Source organism: Phyllobates terribilis, unplaced genomic scaffold (genome assembly GCF_046119375.1).
Source record: "Phyllobates terribilis strain yellow unplaced genomic scaffold, ASM4611937v1 Scaffold_5__5_contigs__length_657084704, whole genome shotgun sequence".
In the NCBI taxonomy this organism is placed as follows: Eukaryota; Metazoa; Chordata; class Amphibia; order Anura; family Dendrobatidae; genus Phyllobates; species Phyllobates terribilis.
The window spans coordinates 568,031,432-568,048,706 of NW_027362765.1; the positions used below are offsets into that span (position 1 = coordinate 568,031,432).

Here is a 17,275-nt window from a genome sequence, read left to right on the forward strand (position 1 = left end):
CACGATGCGACCCATCGTGATCGTTTAAATGGCGGTTTACACAGGCAGAATAAAATAAAGGATGCACACTGAGCGGTCTATATTATTCTATCACTCAATGAATGAACGTTTTGCTCGTTCATGGTGATAGGCAGCCTGTTTACATGGCAAGATAATTGTGAAACAAGAGTTTTTAAAGAGGCGCATTCACGATTATCTTGCAGTGTGAATGCTCCTTTAGGCTGAGCACATCATTGAGAGCTCTAGCAGAGCTGCAGCCGATAATGCGATCCTATCAAAACTGCGTAAGAGACCGTCCCTATTTAATGCCGCTCTCATCGGGAAGTATAGACCTTGTGACAGATTCCTCTTGATTTGTGCCCGCACCACCAACCTGCCCACAGATCTGACCTGCTGGTTCTCTGTGGTGGTCACCCAGCTTTCCATAACGTATTGAAGACCTCTGGGATTCCTTTGCGACATATTAGTTTTAAACCAGCTTTAGAAACTGATTGAAGGTGTTTTTTTTAATATTTTGATATCGCTTCTTATTTGTGGAATCACAATTGATTTTTTTTTTTTTTGTTAAAAAATTCAGGTTAGTGAAGCTTGTAGAAGCAATACAATAGTCACTTGTTTGTTTTTTTCAGTTTTTGGGTGAGTTTACCCAACAAACCCTTTAAATGAAGGTGTCAGCAATAAAATGTGTTCAAAGGAAAGTACCATATACTCTATATATTCTGTAAGCGCTGATGCTATTTGATCCCCTGTGCAGGGTTACAGCTCCCTGGGGTCTCTGCAGAGTAAGCAATTGCAGGTTACACTGACTTATTCTAATGGATTGGAGAAGAAGGAGGCTGGTAACCTTGGGAGGAGGTCACGCGGATCCTGGAATTCTTTAGTTCTGCCATGAGTAGATAAGATTACCCATTGGGTGGAGCAGCTCGGATTATTGCAAGCTTCCTTTTTTTTTTTTTTTTTTAACAATTTTGAAGTGATTTGTCCTGTTTAGCGTATGCCTCCAATGTTACATTGGACTGAATACATCTGCGCTAAGCAAGATCCAACAGGCTTAATATTGTCATATTAAGATAAGATAAGATATACTTTATTTATCCCGGAGGAAATCTTTCTTACAATGCCTTGTTTTTGCTTTTTCTAGGTCTGCAAAAATATGCATCAGTTTTACACCACTTTGGAGTTAATGAACAGGAAATACGGGTGAACCGCTGATTATCTGTCAAAGAGCTTGGTTTTCCCAGTGCTGAAGAGTTGGGTAAGGTAAGCGGAGTGTCTCATGATGAGCAATACTTCAATGCACATTCTGCCGTATATACATTGAAAGGAACCTGTGATGTTGTACCTGTGGACAGTATGGTATAAAGGTGGAGGAGCTGAGCAGAATGTGATATATCAGTTTGTTAAAAAAAGAATCTGTATAACGTGCATTTATTCATTGAAAGCCCTGGTGTTTGTCTGTATAGGAGTCCAGTGGGTGGTCCTACTATTGCATGCACAGTCATGCAGAGAAGACTGGTAATCATTTATTTGTTAGTGCCATAGGTCAAGTCGTTAAGCTGGTCAAGGACATAACTCTTCTTGTTAACAGCTCATTCAGACGTCCATGCAAATCGGCCTGAGATTGGACCGAAGTGTCTGGACTGACAGCGGGTCTCGCGACCCGAACATGACCGCTTCATAGAAATGGATTCTCCTGACCCGAACATGACCGCTTCATAGAAATGGATTCTCCCGACCAGAACATGACCGCTTCATAGAAATGGCTTCTCCCGACCCGAACATGACCGCTTCATAGAAATGGCTTCTCCCGACCCGAACATGACCGCTTCATAGAAATGGCTTCTCCCGACCCGAACATGACCGCTTCATAGAAATGGCTTCTCCCGACCCGAACATGACCGCTTCATAGAAATGGCTTCTCCCGACACGAACATGACCGCTTCATAGAAATGGCTTCTCCCGACCCGAACATGACCGCTTCATAGAAATGGCTTCTCCCGACCCGAACATGACCGCTTCATAGAAACGGCTTCGGGAGAGCCACGGCCAGTCTGTGCATTAGCAGTCCATGCTCGGACCGATTAACACAAACGCCTGAATGGGCCCTAACAAATGTCCTTTACCAAAATTGCCTAGTCTTAGAGTTTTTCTGTGTTTTTTCTTTATCGTTCCCAGAGTTGGCACTATTTTTTTTTTTTTTACTATGGACTGGATGTTCTGTTTCTCTCCTGTACGTGGACTGCCTGGTACTTCTGCGTATAACTATTTCACTCACTGCAGTGGCATCAGTTTTCTGAGATGTTCACATTCATGATCCATCCGCAGGATAAACTGCAGTACTCATCAGTGACTACTAAATAATGTTGGCGCTGTGATGTTCTGTTGTTCATTACTTACAGTGGAAAACTGCAAGAGCAGATATCAGCTGATGAGGGAGGGACTGCTGGGTCTCAGACCCCCCAGCAATCTCATGTTGATGATCTATCCTACCTGTGCTATATATCAATATGCAAGTGCGACCCCTTTAACTGTATTCCGTTGAATAGTTATGAGCTGCAGTATCAGACACGGCTCATAGACACTTTGTTTTTAAATCTAGTACCCTGACAGTTTTATTACAAAAAGGTAGATCCTTCTGTTCATGTAATGCAGTGACTTCTTTTTGCTCTGCTGCATGACTCCTGAATGGCTGGTGATTTTACCAGCAAGAATAGCGCAGTCTGCAGTGTCTCGTTTTCAGTATCTGCACTGATTGTTGTTGAACGTGTCAAAGACAGAAGACTCCATTCTCCATTTGTCACCATTTTTTGATTGAGGTAACATATTACCAGCTCAGGGAGTTCAGCTGCAGAAAGTTTTTGATGTTCTTTCCACTGATTTGCTCCCATTGGGACGCATTGGTGAAATCATTTTACCATGTTTGTGAATCTGTTTGGGTGGTTTTATGAGAGAGGTTGATTCCCTCATTGTATTCTATGGACTGGTGACTTGACAAAATGTTGAATTATTATTATTATAGCGCCATTTATTCCATGGCGCTTTACATGTGAAAAAGGGGTATACATACAAGAACAATTACAATAATCTTGAACACAATGTGACAGCGACTGGTACAGGAGGAGCGAGGACCCTGCCTGCGAGGGCTCACAATCTACAAGGGATGGGTGAGGATACAGTAGGTCAGGGTAGAGCTGGTCGTGCAGCGGTGGTTACTGCAGGTTTTTGGTTTGAATCTGGGGAATTGATGAGTCCACCTAAATTGCTGCAGGTTTGAGCACAAGAATCCTTCGGATTTTGCATAGAATTTCTCCCATAGAAGAGAATCTCATCAGGAGGGAAATTATAGGATCTGCTAATGATTAAAGCACCATCAGCGTTTTTTTTTATTGCACTGCTGGAGTGGTGCTATAACTGTAAGTCTCCTGTCTGATGCTCACCTTCCAGCTTCCCTCCTGTCAGTCTCTAGTGAAAAGTGACCATCTCGCAGCTCCAGTGTTTCATGGAACTGCACGGAGGTCACTTTTCAATACATGTCTATGAGGGCCTCGTTCTGGCCTCATTCTGGCTCTCATAGACTTATGTGGAGAGTGTGACGTAGCTTCTGAGTTCACAACGTTGCTCGGGGGAACCGGAGCTGCACTGAAACCCAGTGAAGACGCCTGAGGGTGAGTATATTACCAGGGGCAGGAGCCTTACATTTAAAGCTCCACTCCAGCGCTGAAAAAAACAAAACGCTGGAGTGATGCTTTAAAGACTTTCCTCAAATACGCATCACTTCTTGTGTTTTTCTTAGAACTTGTAGGTCTCCGTAAAAATGAAATAGTGCACTGCCCTTGCCTGCAAAATTATAGGATTTACTTTAATTATTTTTATTACGGTCTTGGTGTTTCAGGTATATTTCTTAGAAATGTGCCTGTTAAAATGAACTTAAAGCTGTATGCGACTCTCAAAAGGCCAAAAAAGTTTCTGCCCTGAGCAACTTAACCGGTTCAGGACCGCCCACTGTACATAAACGTCGGCGCTGCCTGGGCTCTGTGCAGCGCCGACGTTTAAAAACGGTGGGTGGTCCCGCAGCGCTCAGGACCCCCAGGGTCCTGCTAGCGCTGCGGTACCGGTTCAGAGCGATAGCTCTGACATGTGGCATCATGGGGACCTGATAGGAACAGGTTAACATCATGGGGACCTGATCCAATCTTCTAGATGCCGCGATCCATAGCGATCGCGGCATTTAAAAGATAGGGACAGCCGGTGGTCGGCGATCGGGACCCCCCACATACCTGTCAGCAGCGGGGATCCCGGTGCTGTGACCTCTGACATCATCGAGACCTGATTGGCTCAGGTCTCGATGATGTCAGCGTCACACCAGCCAATCAGAGAGATCACCAGGGAAGTTTGTTTTAGCAAAAAACTTTCCCGGGCGATCTGCCTGATAAATGCAGTTTCTCCTCCGATCTCAGTGAGAGAGCAGAGGAGAAACAGTGTGACAAGAGCTGTCAGCCTTGCCACTGTGAAAGTAAAAAAAAAAAAAAAATAAAAAATAAAGTAAGAGTTAGGGTTAGTGAGTCTGTCAGTCCTGTCAGTCAGTCAGATCTGTCAGTCCTGTCAGATCTGTCAGTCAGTCAGTCCTGTCAGATCTGTCAGTCAGTCCTGTCAGATCTGTCAGTCAGTCCTGTCAGATCTGTCAGTCAGTCCTGTCAGATCTGTCAGTCAGTCCTGTCAGATCTGTCAGTCAGTCCTGTCAGATCTGTCAGTCAGTCCTGTCAGATCTGTCAGTCAGTCCTGTCAGATCTATCAGTCAGTCCTGTCAGATCAGTCAGTCAGTCCTGTCAGATCAGTCAGTCAGTCCTGTCAGATCAGTCAGTCAGTCCTGTCAGATCAGTCAGTCAGTCCTGTCAGTCAGTCAGTCCTGTCAGTCAGTCAGTCCTGTCAGTCAGTCAGTCCTGTCAGTCAGTCAGTCCTATCAGTCAGTCAGTCCTGTCAGTCAGTCAGTCAGTCCTGTCAGTCAGTCAGTCCTGTCAGTCAGTCAGTCCTGTCAGTCAGTCCTGTCAGTCAGTCAGTCCTGTCAGTCAGTCAGTCCTGTCAGTCAGTCAGTCCTGTCAGTCAGTCAGTCCTGTCAGTCAGTCAGTCCTGTCAGTCAGTCAGTCCTGTCAGTCAGTCAGTCCTGTCAGTCAGTCAGTCAGTCAGTCCTGTCAGTCAGTCCTGTCAGATCAGTCAGTCAGTCCTGTCAGATCAGTCAGTCAGTCCTGTCAGATCAGTCGGTCAGTCCTGTCAGATCAGTCGGGTCAGTCCTGTCAGATCAGTCGGGTCAGTCCTGTCAGATCAGTCGGGTCAGTCCTGTCAGATCAGTCGGGTCAGTCCTGTCAGATCAGTCGGGTCAGTCCTGTCAGATCAGTCGGGTCAGTCCTGTCAGATCAGTCGGGTCAGTCCTGTCAGATCAGTCGGGTCAGTCCTGTCAGATCAGTCGGGTCAGTCCTGTCAGATCAGTCGGGTCAGTCCTGTCAGATCAGTCGGGTCAGTCCTGTCAGATCAGTCGGGTCAGTCCTGTCAGATCAGTCGGGTCAGTCCTGTCAGATCAGTCGGGTCAGTCCTGTCAGATCAGTCGGGTCAGTCCTGTCAGATCAGTCGGGTCAGTCCTGTCAGATCAGTCGGGTCAGTCCTGTCAGATCAGTCGGGTCAGTCCTGTCAGATCAGTCGGGTCAGTCCTGTCAGATCAGTCGGGTCAGTCCTGTCAGATCAGTCGGGTCAGTCCTGTCAGATCAGTCGGGTCAGTCCTGTCAGATCAGTCGGGTCAGTCCTGTCAGATCAGTCGGGTCAGTCCTGTCAGATCAGTCGGGTCAGTCCTGTCAGATCAGTCGGGTCAGTCCTGTCAGATCAGTCGGGTCAGTCCTGTCAGATCAGTCGGGTCAGTCCTGTCAGATCAGTCGGGTCAGTCCTGTCAGATCAGTCGGGTCAGTCCTGTCAGATCAGTCGGGTCAGTCCTGTCAGATCAGTCGGGTCAGTCCTGTCAGATCAGTCGGGTCAGTCCTGTCAGATCAGTCGGGTCAGTCCTGTCAGATCAGTCGGGTCAGTCCTGTCAGATCAGTCGGGTCAGTCCTGTCAGATCAGTCGGGTCAGTCCTGTCAGATCAGTCGGGTCAGTCCTGTCAGATCAGTCGGGTCAGTCCTGTCAGATCAGTCGGGTCAGTCCTGTCAGATCAGTCGGGTCAGTCCTGTCAGATCAGTCGGGTCAGTCCTGTCAGATCAGTCGGGTCAGTCCTGTCAGATCAGTCGGGTCAGTCCTGTCAGATCAGTCGGGTCAGTCCTGTCAGATCAGTCGGGTCAGTCCTGTCAGATCAGTCGGGTCAGTCCTTTCAGTCCGGTCCGTTCAGTCCAGTCAAAAAATATAAAAATAAAATGGCCCGTCAGACTTATACCGCAGAGGAGGTGTATGCCCTGCTGTGTTCTGACACTGATGACAGTGCAATCTCAGATGGAGATGTGGATTTTGAGGGCTTTAGTAGCGGCGACACTGAGAGCCCAGAAATGAGCAGTGATTCTGTTCCATCCTCAAGCCCAAGGACCAGTACAGCAATAGGGGCAAATAGCGCTACTGGAGAAACGTCTCCAAATCAGGGAACACTGCCCAGTACAAGCGCTGTCCCTGCTACTAGTGAATTGGCGCACGCCATTGTACAAGGGGCGTTGCCACATGATCTAGCATTTCCCAGATGGGAGGCTTCAGATTCGGCTGCTCCATTCAGCCCTGATTTCAACGCCATTCCTGGTATAAATGTGGAGGTGGAAGATTTTGGACCAATTCATTTTTTTAATTTGTTTTTTACAGACAGCTTGCTAGACCATATTGTCGTGCAAACAAATTTATACGCGTCCCAATTCATAAGCCAGAATCCCCGATCTTACTATGCTAGGGCAAATTTATGGACACCAACTAATGTCCCGGAAATAAAAAAATTTTTAGGACTTACATTTGCCATGGGGCTTGTTAAAAAACCGAGCATTCGATCCTACTGGTCCAACCACCCTGTTCAAGCCACCCCTATGTTTTCAGTCATTCTGCCTAGGACCCGTTATGAAATGCTCATGCGGTTTTGGCATTTTAACGACAATAGTCAATGCCTGCCCAGAAATGCCCCAGAACATGACAGGTTATATAAAATTAGACCCATCATTGAAAATTTGTCAGAAAAATTCTTAAGCCACTACACCCCAACACAAAATATTTCTATAGACGAGTCCCTTGTAAAATTCAAAGGAAGACTGCACCTCAAGCAATTTATCCCATCTTAAAGGGCAAGGTTTGGAATAAAGCTCTATAAAATGTGCGAAAGTTCAACCGGATACACATCCGCTTTTCGCATATATGAGGGGAAAGATAGCCAACTAAACCCACCAGGATGCCCTACTTATCTGGGGACATCTGGAAAAATTGTTTGGGAGCTGATAAGTCCATTTTTTCAAAAAGGCTACAATCTATATGTGGACAATTATTACACCAGCATACCCCTATTTAAAAGTCTGGTTGAAGACAACATCGGGGCTTGTGGGACCATCCGTAAAAACCGTCAGGGGTTTCCACAACCATTGGTCAACCAAAAGTTTCAAAAGGGGCAGTCAGGGGCTGTACGCAACGGAGAGCTGCTTGTCCTGAAATATAGGGATAAGAGGGATATTTTTGTCCTCAGCTCGATCCACACAGATGCCACAAGGGCCACTGTAGAACTAGGATCCACCACTCCGAAGCAAAAACCTGTGTCAGTCATTGACTACAACAAACACATGGGGGGTGTGGACCTTGCAGACCAGGTTCTACAGCCATACCAGGTATCAAGAAAGTCCTATACCTGGTATAAAAAGTTGGTTATTTATTTGTTTCAGGTGGCCACATACAATTCTTTTGTGTTGTACAAAAAAGCAGGAAATTCAGATCCTTTTCTTGATTATCAAGAAAAGGTAATTGAAAATCTTGTCTTTCAAAGTGTTAGCCCCGCTCATCCATTAGAATCTGAGGATGTGAAAAGACTCACTGAGCGACATTTTATTGCACTTATTCCAGCAACGGAAACCAGAAGGAACCCCCAGAAAAGATGTCGTGTATGTACTAAGAGAGGAATGAGGCGTGATACCCGCTACTATTGCCCACAATGCCCATCATTGCCAGCCTTATGCGTCACTGACTGCTTTAAAATCTTCCACACAGAACCACGTTTTTAAGCTGTAAAAATGTATCCCAATTTGTCATTCAAACATTTGGTTCATTTAGTGAATGACACATTCGAGTAGAGCTCACTTAATTTCCAGGGGGGGTTCTCCAGAATCTAAACCTTCCATTGCGTGCTTGTTTCTGGAAATCATCCATTGAGTTGAAATGGTCACTAAACCCATAGATGAATTCCCAGAGGGGTTTCATTTCCAAAATGGGGTCACTTCAGGGGGGATTCTTTAGCTCTGGTACTCTGAAAAGTGCCAGAACAGCATAACCCCCCCTGAAGTGACCCTATTATAGAAATGACACCTCTGTGGGAATTCATCTATGGGTTTAGTGACCATTTACCTATCTACTTATTTTCCCACCACTAGATTAATTTATACAGAGGAGTAGATTGTAAAATTCGGTCACTTGTTGTGGGTTTCCTCTGTTTAGGCACCTCAGGGGCTCTCCAAATGCAACATGGCGTCCGCTATCCATTCCAGTCAAATTTCCATTCCAAAAGTCAAATGGCGCTCCTTACCTTCCAAGCCATGCCGTGCGCCCAAACAGTGGCTTTGCACCACATATGGGGTATCAGCGTGCTCAGGAGAAATTGCACAACACATTTTGGGGTCCATTTTTTCTGGCTGCCCTTGTGAAAATTAAAAATTTGAGGCTAAAGTAGCAGTTTTGTGTTAAAAATGTGTTTTTTAATTTTCACACTTCAACATTATAAAATTCTGTGAAGCCCCTGGGGGTTCAAGGTGCTCACCACACATCTAGATAAGTTCCTTGAGGGGTCTAGTTTCCAAAATGGGGTCACTTGTTAGGGGTTTCCTCTGTTTAGGCACCTCAGGGGCTCTCCAAATGCAACATGGCGTCCGCTATCCATTCCAGTCAAATTTCCATTCCAAAAGTCAAATGGCGCTCCTTACCTTCCAAGCCATGCCGTGCGCCCAAACAGTGGCTTTGCACCACATATGGGGTATCAGCGTGCTCAGGAGAAATTGCACAACACATTTTGGGGTCCATTTTTTCTGGCTGCCCTTGTGAAAATTAAAAATTTGAGGTTAAAGTAGCAGTTTTGTGAAAAAAAGTTAAATGTTCATTGTTTTCTTCCACATTCCAAAAATTCCTGTGAAGCACCTGAAGGGTTAATAAACTTCTTGAATGTGGTTTTGAGCACCTTGAGGGGTGCAGTTTTTAGAATGGTATCACTTTTGGGTATTTTCTGTCATAAAGGCTCCTCAAAGTCACTTCAAATAAGATGTGGTCCCTAAAAAAAATGTTTTTGTAAATTTTGTTGTAAAAATGAGAAATCGCTGGTCAACTTTTAACCCTTATAGCTTCCTAACAAAAAAAAAATTTGGTTCCAAAATTGTGCTGATGTAAAGTAGACATGTGGGCAATGTTATTTATTAACTATTTTGTGTGACATCTCTCTCTGATTAAAGGGCATGAAAATTCAAAGTTTGAAAATTGCAAAATTTTCAAAATTTTCGCCAAATTTCCGATTTTTTCACAATCAAACGCAAGTGATATCAAAGAAATTTTACCACTATCATGAAGTACAATATGTCACAAAAAAACAATCTCAGAATCAGGGGAATCCGTTGAAGCGTTCCAGAGTAATTACCTCATAAAGTGACAGTGGTCAGAATTGAAAAAATTGGCCCGGTCACGAAGGCAAAAACAGGCTCTGGCGCGAAGTGGTTAATACTTTCCTAAAGATATGGAAACAAGCCGTAAAACACATGTGAAATTAAGCAGAATGTGTTGTACCTCAGATTCCTCGGAGTACCCCCTTTTGGTCTAACTAAAGCTTTATACACCCTTGGCATTCTCTCAAGTACTCACTTTTTTCAGATCTCACAAAGACAAGGCAATTAGTACTAAAGATCTCTTGCTACTTCTGAGACCACAGTTGAGATTTCTACTGTGTGTTGCTTCCCCGGTAATTTTGGTGGTGTCACAAACTAAGAACTAGTCACTGGTTCAAAAAATGGCTCCTCCAAATAAATAGAAATCTTTAAAGAGAGTGACTGCAGACATATTGATTTGGACCGGACAACCCCTTTAATTGTAGGATTCTGCATTATTACCTGCTATTGTACATATTCTATAAGCAGGGATGTGATGGCCATATGGTGGGTATTGCTCTTATGTAGGTACCTGTATGGACGGAACCACTCTGTCTATTTTTAAGTGTCTGTCTGATTTTTTTGTCTCTAGCATGTATTCTGGATGTTGTTGCATCCACCGTGGTGCCCGTCTGTTAGCTTTCCAGTGATAGGAGGGTAGGTTTTTAAGTTTTAACTGAGACTTGCACTATGCTTGACTTAGAAAACCCAAGGCTGGTATAGAAGGGGGTCCTCTGTTTTGGGATAGATTTGGCGAGGCGATGCTTCCTATGGCTGCAGGTGTCATTCTGTGGACCTGCAGCTGCAATCTGAAAAGAACTGGAATATCTGAGCAATAGTAAAAGTTTGACTGTTCTGTATAGAAATAGAACACAATGGTAATTTGCAATCAGACGTATTACCAATGTGATCTTCTTGCAAGTGTCCATTATATCAGCAGGTCTTCTTATGTGGCTTGTTCCTTTGCTTTGTATACACAGATGTAAGCCATCTCTACTTTCCCATCTGTCATTTTGTCACATTCGGTGTATTTTTGCTCTTACTAAGCCGATCTTCAAGGTGAAGGGGCAGGAGCTTGTATCCAGGTGGGATGCTGGGACTGGGCACATGAACCTTGAGCCCTGCTTTGTCTCCATGGATAAAGACTAGCTCTGGATTTCCCACCCTCTGTCAGAGCTGTTTTTCTTATAGTGTTACTGACCTAGTTACCTATTCTGTGGAAAATCCCTTCATTTGTACTTTAAAAGGAATTCTTCCACAATAGTGATTTATTCCCTGTGTAATTACTGTGAGCAGCAATCCCCCTGATCAGTAGCACATGTGTAGTAAGCCGCCATGTTTCCTCATTACAAGGCGTTTGTGGGGATATCTGGTGGGACGTGCGATCTGCTCCATGTCTGAGGCTGGCTGGGCAGTGTTCTTGGCGGTCTCCGCCTGTCCCATAGACTGTGAGTGGTGCTGCACCACACCGGCCATACTGCCATTTAGCCTGCCTGTGTATAGGCGATTACTGTTAATTTGGAAAATCCATTCTGTAATACAGCGGAAGGAGATGAGCCGATTGATACATGTAAAATCTGTATGTATATTGGGGAGAAAATTCAGTGTAATCAGTATTTTATAAATGTGTATTTCTGCTCTTTCTGGGCTTTTTGGTTAAGTGGGATGTCTTCCTCAGTGACTGACAGTTTTCTCTGACAGTTTTTTATATATTAATACTTATGCAATCGCAGAATGGGACCATCCTCTTGGCAAGAGGCAAAAATGAGCAGAGATTAAAGGTAATAAAATGCATATCTCTGGTCTTTAGTCAAGTGGGTGGGTCTACTTAGTGACAGCTTTCTATGTAGGAACACTTGTGCAAGGAAGACTGGCAAGAGTATGACTGCCCACTTGGCCAAATATCCCAGAATGTGCAGAGACCTATATTAGTAAAATATTTATCAGCTCTTCCTGCTCAGTATTATGCTGCTGAAGATCGGACTGTATTTTCCATGTAAAACCACTAACCACGTGCTGCCCCCATATTAATCAGTCTAGATCATGGAAATGTATGCTGCTGTTTAGTGAACACTAATTTTACTTTTTGCCTTTTTAGGCTATGTTCACACATTTGTGTTTTTCAGGTTTTGCTGCAGGAAATAAGCTGCGTCAAAAGCGCGTTTTTTTCTACGTTTTTCAGGATCCCAAAATTCAGCTTTGCTTCTACCACAGAAGCATGAACACAGGTCACCAATGCAAGACATGTGAAACAATATTAGCCAGAATTTCAAATGTAACAGTGGGGGGGGATGAATTGTTCAGGAATAGTAATATAATAAATAATTTTTATTTTTATAGCACTAACATATTCCACAGCACTTTACAATTTTAGGGGGGCGGCTTGAACAGACAAAAAGACATTACCAAATAAGCATAACTCAGATATTAAAAGGAGTGAGGGCCCTGCTTGCAAGCTTACAGTCTATGAGGAAATAGGGGAGACACAAAAGGTAAAGTGTACATATGTTGTATAATGCAGCCTTAATATAATAAATCGGGTATGTACATAACACTGCATGAACTGGTCGCTAGCCAGTATGTGTACAGTACAGACAGAGGCTATTAAATGCATGGAGGGTATGAACATGATTTTGAAGAAAATTTTGATATGGGCCAAACTGGGACAGTTAGACAAATGTGTTAAGGCGATAGGCCAGTCTAAAGAAATTAGTTTTTAGGGCATGCTTAAAGCTGTGGATATTGGGAATTAATCGAATTGTCCTGGGTAGTGCATTCCAAAGAATTGGCACAGCACGTGAGAAATCTTGGAGACAGGAATGGGAGGTTCGGATTAAGGTTGATTTTAGTTTTAAGTCTTTAGCAGAATGGAGGGCACGGGAAGGGTGGTAGACTGTGATGAGGGAGCAGATGTAGAGTGGTGCTGAATCGTGGAGAGCTTTGTGGGTAAGAGTGATAAGTTTATATTGAACTCTGTATTGGATGGGCAACCAGTGCAATGACTGGTACAGGGAAGAGGCATTGGTGTATCGATTGGAGTGGAATATGATCCTGGCTGCTGCATTCAGGATGGATTGGAGAGACACAAATGACACAGTGAAGGAGCGGTCAGAGAGGTAGGAGGAGAACCAGGATAGAACAGTGTCCTTGAGGCCAATAGAGCTAAGCATAGTGAGCAGGAGCTGGTGATCCACAGTGTCGAATGCTGCAGAGAGATCTAGGAGAATCAGCAGGGAGTAGTGACCATTAGATTTAGTTGTTAGTAGATCATTAGAGACTTTAGTGAGGGCAGTTTCAGTAGAATGTGAAGAGCGGAAACCAGATTGTCAAGGGTCAAGAAGAGAATTATCTGAGAGAAAGCAGATTAGACGGGAGTGGACCAGGCCTTCCAGGAGTTTAGACATAAAGGGAAGATTGGAGACAGGTCTGTAGTTAGCAGCACAGTTCTGGTCAAGGGATGTTTTTTTAAGTAATGGATGTATGCTGGCGTGTTTAAAAGCGGAGGAAAATATCCCAGATGAGAGGGAGAGGTTGAATATTTTAGTTAAGTGAGTGGTGACAACTGGAGAAAGGGACTTAAGGAGATGTGAGGGAATAGGGTCACTGGTGCAGGTGGTAGGGCGAGAGGAATCAAGGAGCCTGGTCACTTCTTCTTCTGTGACTGGTTCGAAGTCAGGAAGTGAGCAAGATGCACCGTGGGAGGGAGGAGCATGCATAACATTTGGGGATTGGGAGAAAAATTCCTGTGGGATATAGGAATAGTTTACCTAACACACTGGCAGTGCATTGAATTTGTAGGACACTATTTATTTTTACACTATGGTCTGCCATTCAGTTCCTCAGGCATTGTTCAATTTCACATCTCCCTTGGCCACAGGTATTGTTCAATCTCATACCTAGCTCAACCAATGTTTACTGTTTACACATCACTAATTTAATTAAACTGTTCTAATCCAAGCTGCCATCTCTGGTGACCAAGACAAGTTGGTAAAATCACAAAAATAAATGCATTTCACATACTGTTGTACTTGCTTTTTTTCACTAAAAACGCAGCAAAACCTGATGGCTATGTTCATACAAGGTGTTTTTTTCAGCACTTTTTCACTACCCATTACATTCAATGGGTGAAAAATGAAGAAAAAACGCTGAAAATGACATGCTCTATTCTGCAAAAAAACATGCCGTGTGCTACTTGGACGTTAGTTGATCTGTATCTGTGGTTCAGCTGATGTTCCGATATGGGACCGCTGCGTCCGTGGTGCAGCTGACAGCACTCATCTTCACTTATACTAGCTGGCTGGACTAATTACACTGTGAATATGGAGCTTTCTTTAAGGAGTTTTCAGATATTATTTAGAAAAAAATTTGTTCAAGTGATTTTCTGTCGAGTGTAAAAATGGTTCTGCCAACTATTCTTCCCTGGTTAAGGATATTGTAATGTTTTTGGATCACACAAAGTAGTTGTCACATTCTAGTTCCCTGGAACCTATAGTGGGGGGTGTGGAGCTGGCGCTATGATTGGCTGAGGGATGTCGGGAAGTAAAAAGGATCCTAAAGGTGGATTGTTATAGGCTATAGAACTCTTAGCTGCTGATGGTGGTATTAAGAGATTCAACTATTGACCAAATAAATCTTTATCAATAATTGTTCCGTGCACATTAGGTTAGGTTCACATTTGTACATCTGCACATGTATACGTCCAACACATATATCATACGTCAAAAATGTGTGCTATATGTCACAATAAGTCTGACCATTTTGTCCCATCTACGTCTATACACCGTATCGTTTATAGGTAGGAAAATGTACGTTTAGGTGTATTATTTTTATTATTTATTTATATAGCGCCATTGATTCCATGGTGGTGTACATAAGAAGGGGTTACATACCAAGTAAAAATATAACTTACAGTAAACAAACTAACAAAGATAGACTGGTACGGAGGGAAGGAGGACCCTGCTCTTGCGGGCTTACATTCTACAGGAGTGGGGAGGAGACAGTAGGTTGGTGGTTGCTGCTGCTCCGGTGTTGAGGAGGCAGCAGGGTCATTGCAGGCTGTAGGCTTTCTTGAAGAGATAGGTTTTCAGGTTCCGTCTGCAGGATCCTGATGTGGTGGATAATCGGACGTGTTGAGGCACAGAATTCCAGAGGATGGAGGATATTCGGGAGAAATCTTGGAGGCGATTGGGTAACTATTAAGTGTGGAGGAGAGAAGGAGGTCTTGGGAGGACCGGAGGTTACGTGAGGGAATATATCGGGAGATTAGTTCAGAGATGTATGGAGGAGAGAGGTTATGGATGGCTTTGTAGGTCAGTGTTAATAGTTTGAACTGGGTACGCTGGGGGAATGAGAGCCAGTGAAGCGATTTGCAAAGGGGCTTAGCAGAGGAGTAGCGAGGCGAGAGATGAACAAGTCGTGCAGCAGAGTTGAGGATGGACTGGAGGGGTGCGAGAGTGTTAGCAGGTAGGCCACAGAGGAGGATGTTGCAATAGTCGAGGCAGGAGATGATGAGGGCATGCACAAGCAGTTTAGTAGAGTTAGGGTTGAGGAAAGGACGGATTCTGGAAATATTTTTGAGCTGGAGGCGACAGGAGGTGACGAGAGCTTGGATGTGGGGTTTGAAAGACAGGGCAGAGTCAAGGGTTACTCCGAGGCAGCGGATTGTCGGTACAGCGGAAAGAGTGATGTCATTTATTGTGATAGAATGATCAGGTGGGAAGGATATGCGAGATGGTGGAAAGATGAGTTCAGTTTTGTCCACATTGAGCTTGAGGTACCGGGAGGAGAAGGAGGATATGGCTGCTATACATGCTGGGATTCTGAACAGCAGAGAGGTGACGTCTGGGCCAGAGAGGTAGATCTGGGTGTCATCAGCGTACAGATGGTACTGGAAGCCATAGGATTTTATGAGCTGTCCCAGGCCAAGGGTATAGATTGAGAAGAGTTGGGGTCCTAGGACAGAGCCTTGAGGGACTCCAACAGAGAGGGGGATGGGTGAGGAGGTGACGTGGGAGTGGGAGACGCTAAATGTGCGGTTACAAAGGTATGAGGAGATCCAGGATAGGGCAAGGTCTTTGACGCCAAAGGAAGAGAGGATCTGTAGTAGGAGGCCAGTGGTCAACTGTATCGAAAGCAGAGGACAGGTCAAGAAGAAGGAGTACAAAGAATTGTCTGTTAGCTTTGGCTGTAAGTAGGTCATTGGTGATTTTGGTAAGGGCAGTTTCGGTGGAATGGTGGGGGCGGAAGCTAGATTGTCGGTTGTCGAAGAGAGAGTTAGATGAAAAGTGGGAGGAAAGTTCAGCGTGAACGTGTTGCTCAAGGAGTTTGTAGGCAAATGGGAGCAGCGATATGGGGCGATAGCTGGACAGGGCGGATGGGTCGAGGGATGGCTTTTTGAGGATGGGCGTGATTGTGGCATGTTTGAAGGCAGCAGGGAAGGTACCAGAGGATAGTGATAGGTTGAAGAGATGGGTTAGGGATGGGACGAGTGTGGGGGTGAGGTTGGGGAGGAGATGGGATGGGGTCGAGTGCACATGTGAGGTGCGATTTGGAGAGGAGACGAGTAAGTTCCTTTCCGTGATGTTGGGAAGGGAGGTTATGGGGTTAAGGAAATGGTGTGGAAAACAAAGGGGTTGTGGTGGTCGGACAGTAAAGACTTGCCGTGTTTGGTCAATCTTGTTTTTGAAGTGTGTGGCAAACTCCTCTGGAGGTCGGAGGGGGCAGTGGAGGGCGGGGGAGAGAGTTAAGTGTTGAATAGCTGTTTGCGGTTGTAGGATAGGGAGGATATGAGGGTTGTGAAGTAGGCCTGTTTAGCAGAGGTGAGTGCTGATTTGAATGCGAGCGTTGTTTGTTTGAATGCAGTGTGTATCAAAATATACAGCGATATATTTCAGAAAAATCTCCCATTTAGAATAATGGAGTAGTGATAAGCAAGCATTCTCGTTACTTGAGATGTACAAGCATGCTCGGGTGCTCGCTGAGTATCTTCAACGTGCTCGGCTTATGTTTGAGTCACTTCGTGCTCATGATTTGCAAGTGTTTGACAGCTTTAATACATGTGAGGAATGCCTATTTCTTGGGCATTGCTCACATGTATTAAAGCTGTCAAACAGTCGCAAATCATGAGCATGGAGTGACTCAAACATAACACCCGAGCATGATCGCTGAAAGGGTTAAGGCTGCATGCCCACTATGCGTTTTCCAAGCGTTTTTGCCGCAGAATTTCCGCAGCGAAACAGCTTAAAAAACACTTGGTAATATTTGGCCCATTGTCCCCAATGATAATTTCCGCTACGAATTATCATTGCGGAAAAATACGCAGCATGTCCATTATTTTTGTGGACACGCAGCGTAATTGCCTCCATTGACTTGCTTGATATCCGCATCACTACATGTGCACATGCGGATATGAAGCGATTCAATGTGCGGATAGTACCTGGGTCTGGAGA

At 44.6% G+C, this 17,275-nt stretch overlaps 1 protein-coding gene across 4 annotated transcripts in view; it reads left to right on the forward strand.

Annotated features, from left to right (window-relative positions):
• BMPR1A (bone morphogenetic protein receptor type 1A) overlaps positions 1 to 17,275 on the forward strand; it is a 125,379-nt gene that overhangs the window by 44,361 nt on the left and 63,743 nt on the right. For 3 of the 4 annotated variants that reach the window (XM_073685889.1, XM_073685888.1, XM_073685891.1), the window contains one exon: positions 1,142 to 1,260. The gene's annotated coding sequence lies outside the window, so the exon portion shown is untranslated. The remainder of the gene's footprint in view (positions 1 to 1,141; positions 1,261 to 17,275) is intronic. The other variant, XM_073685890.1, reaches the window with a different exon arrangement.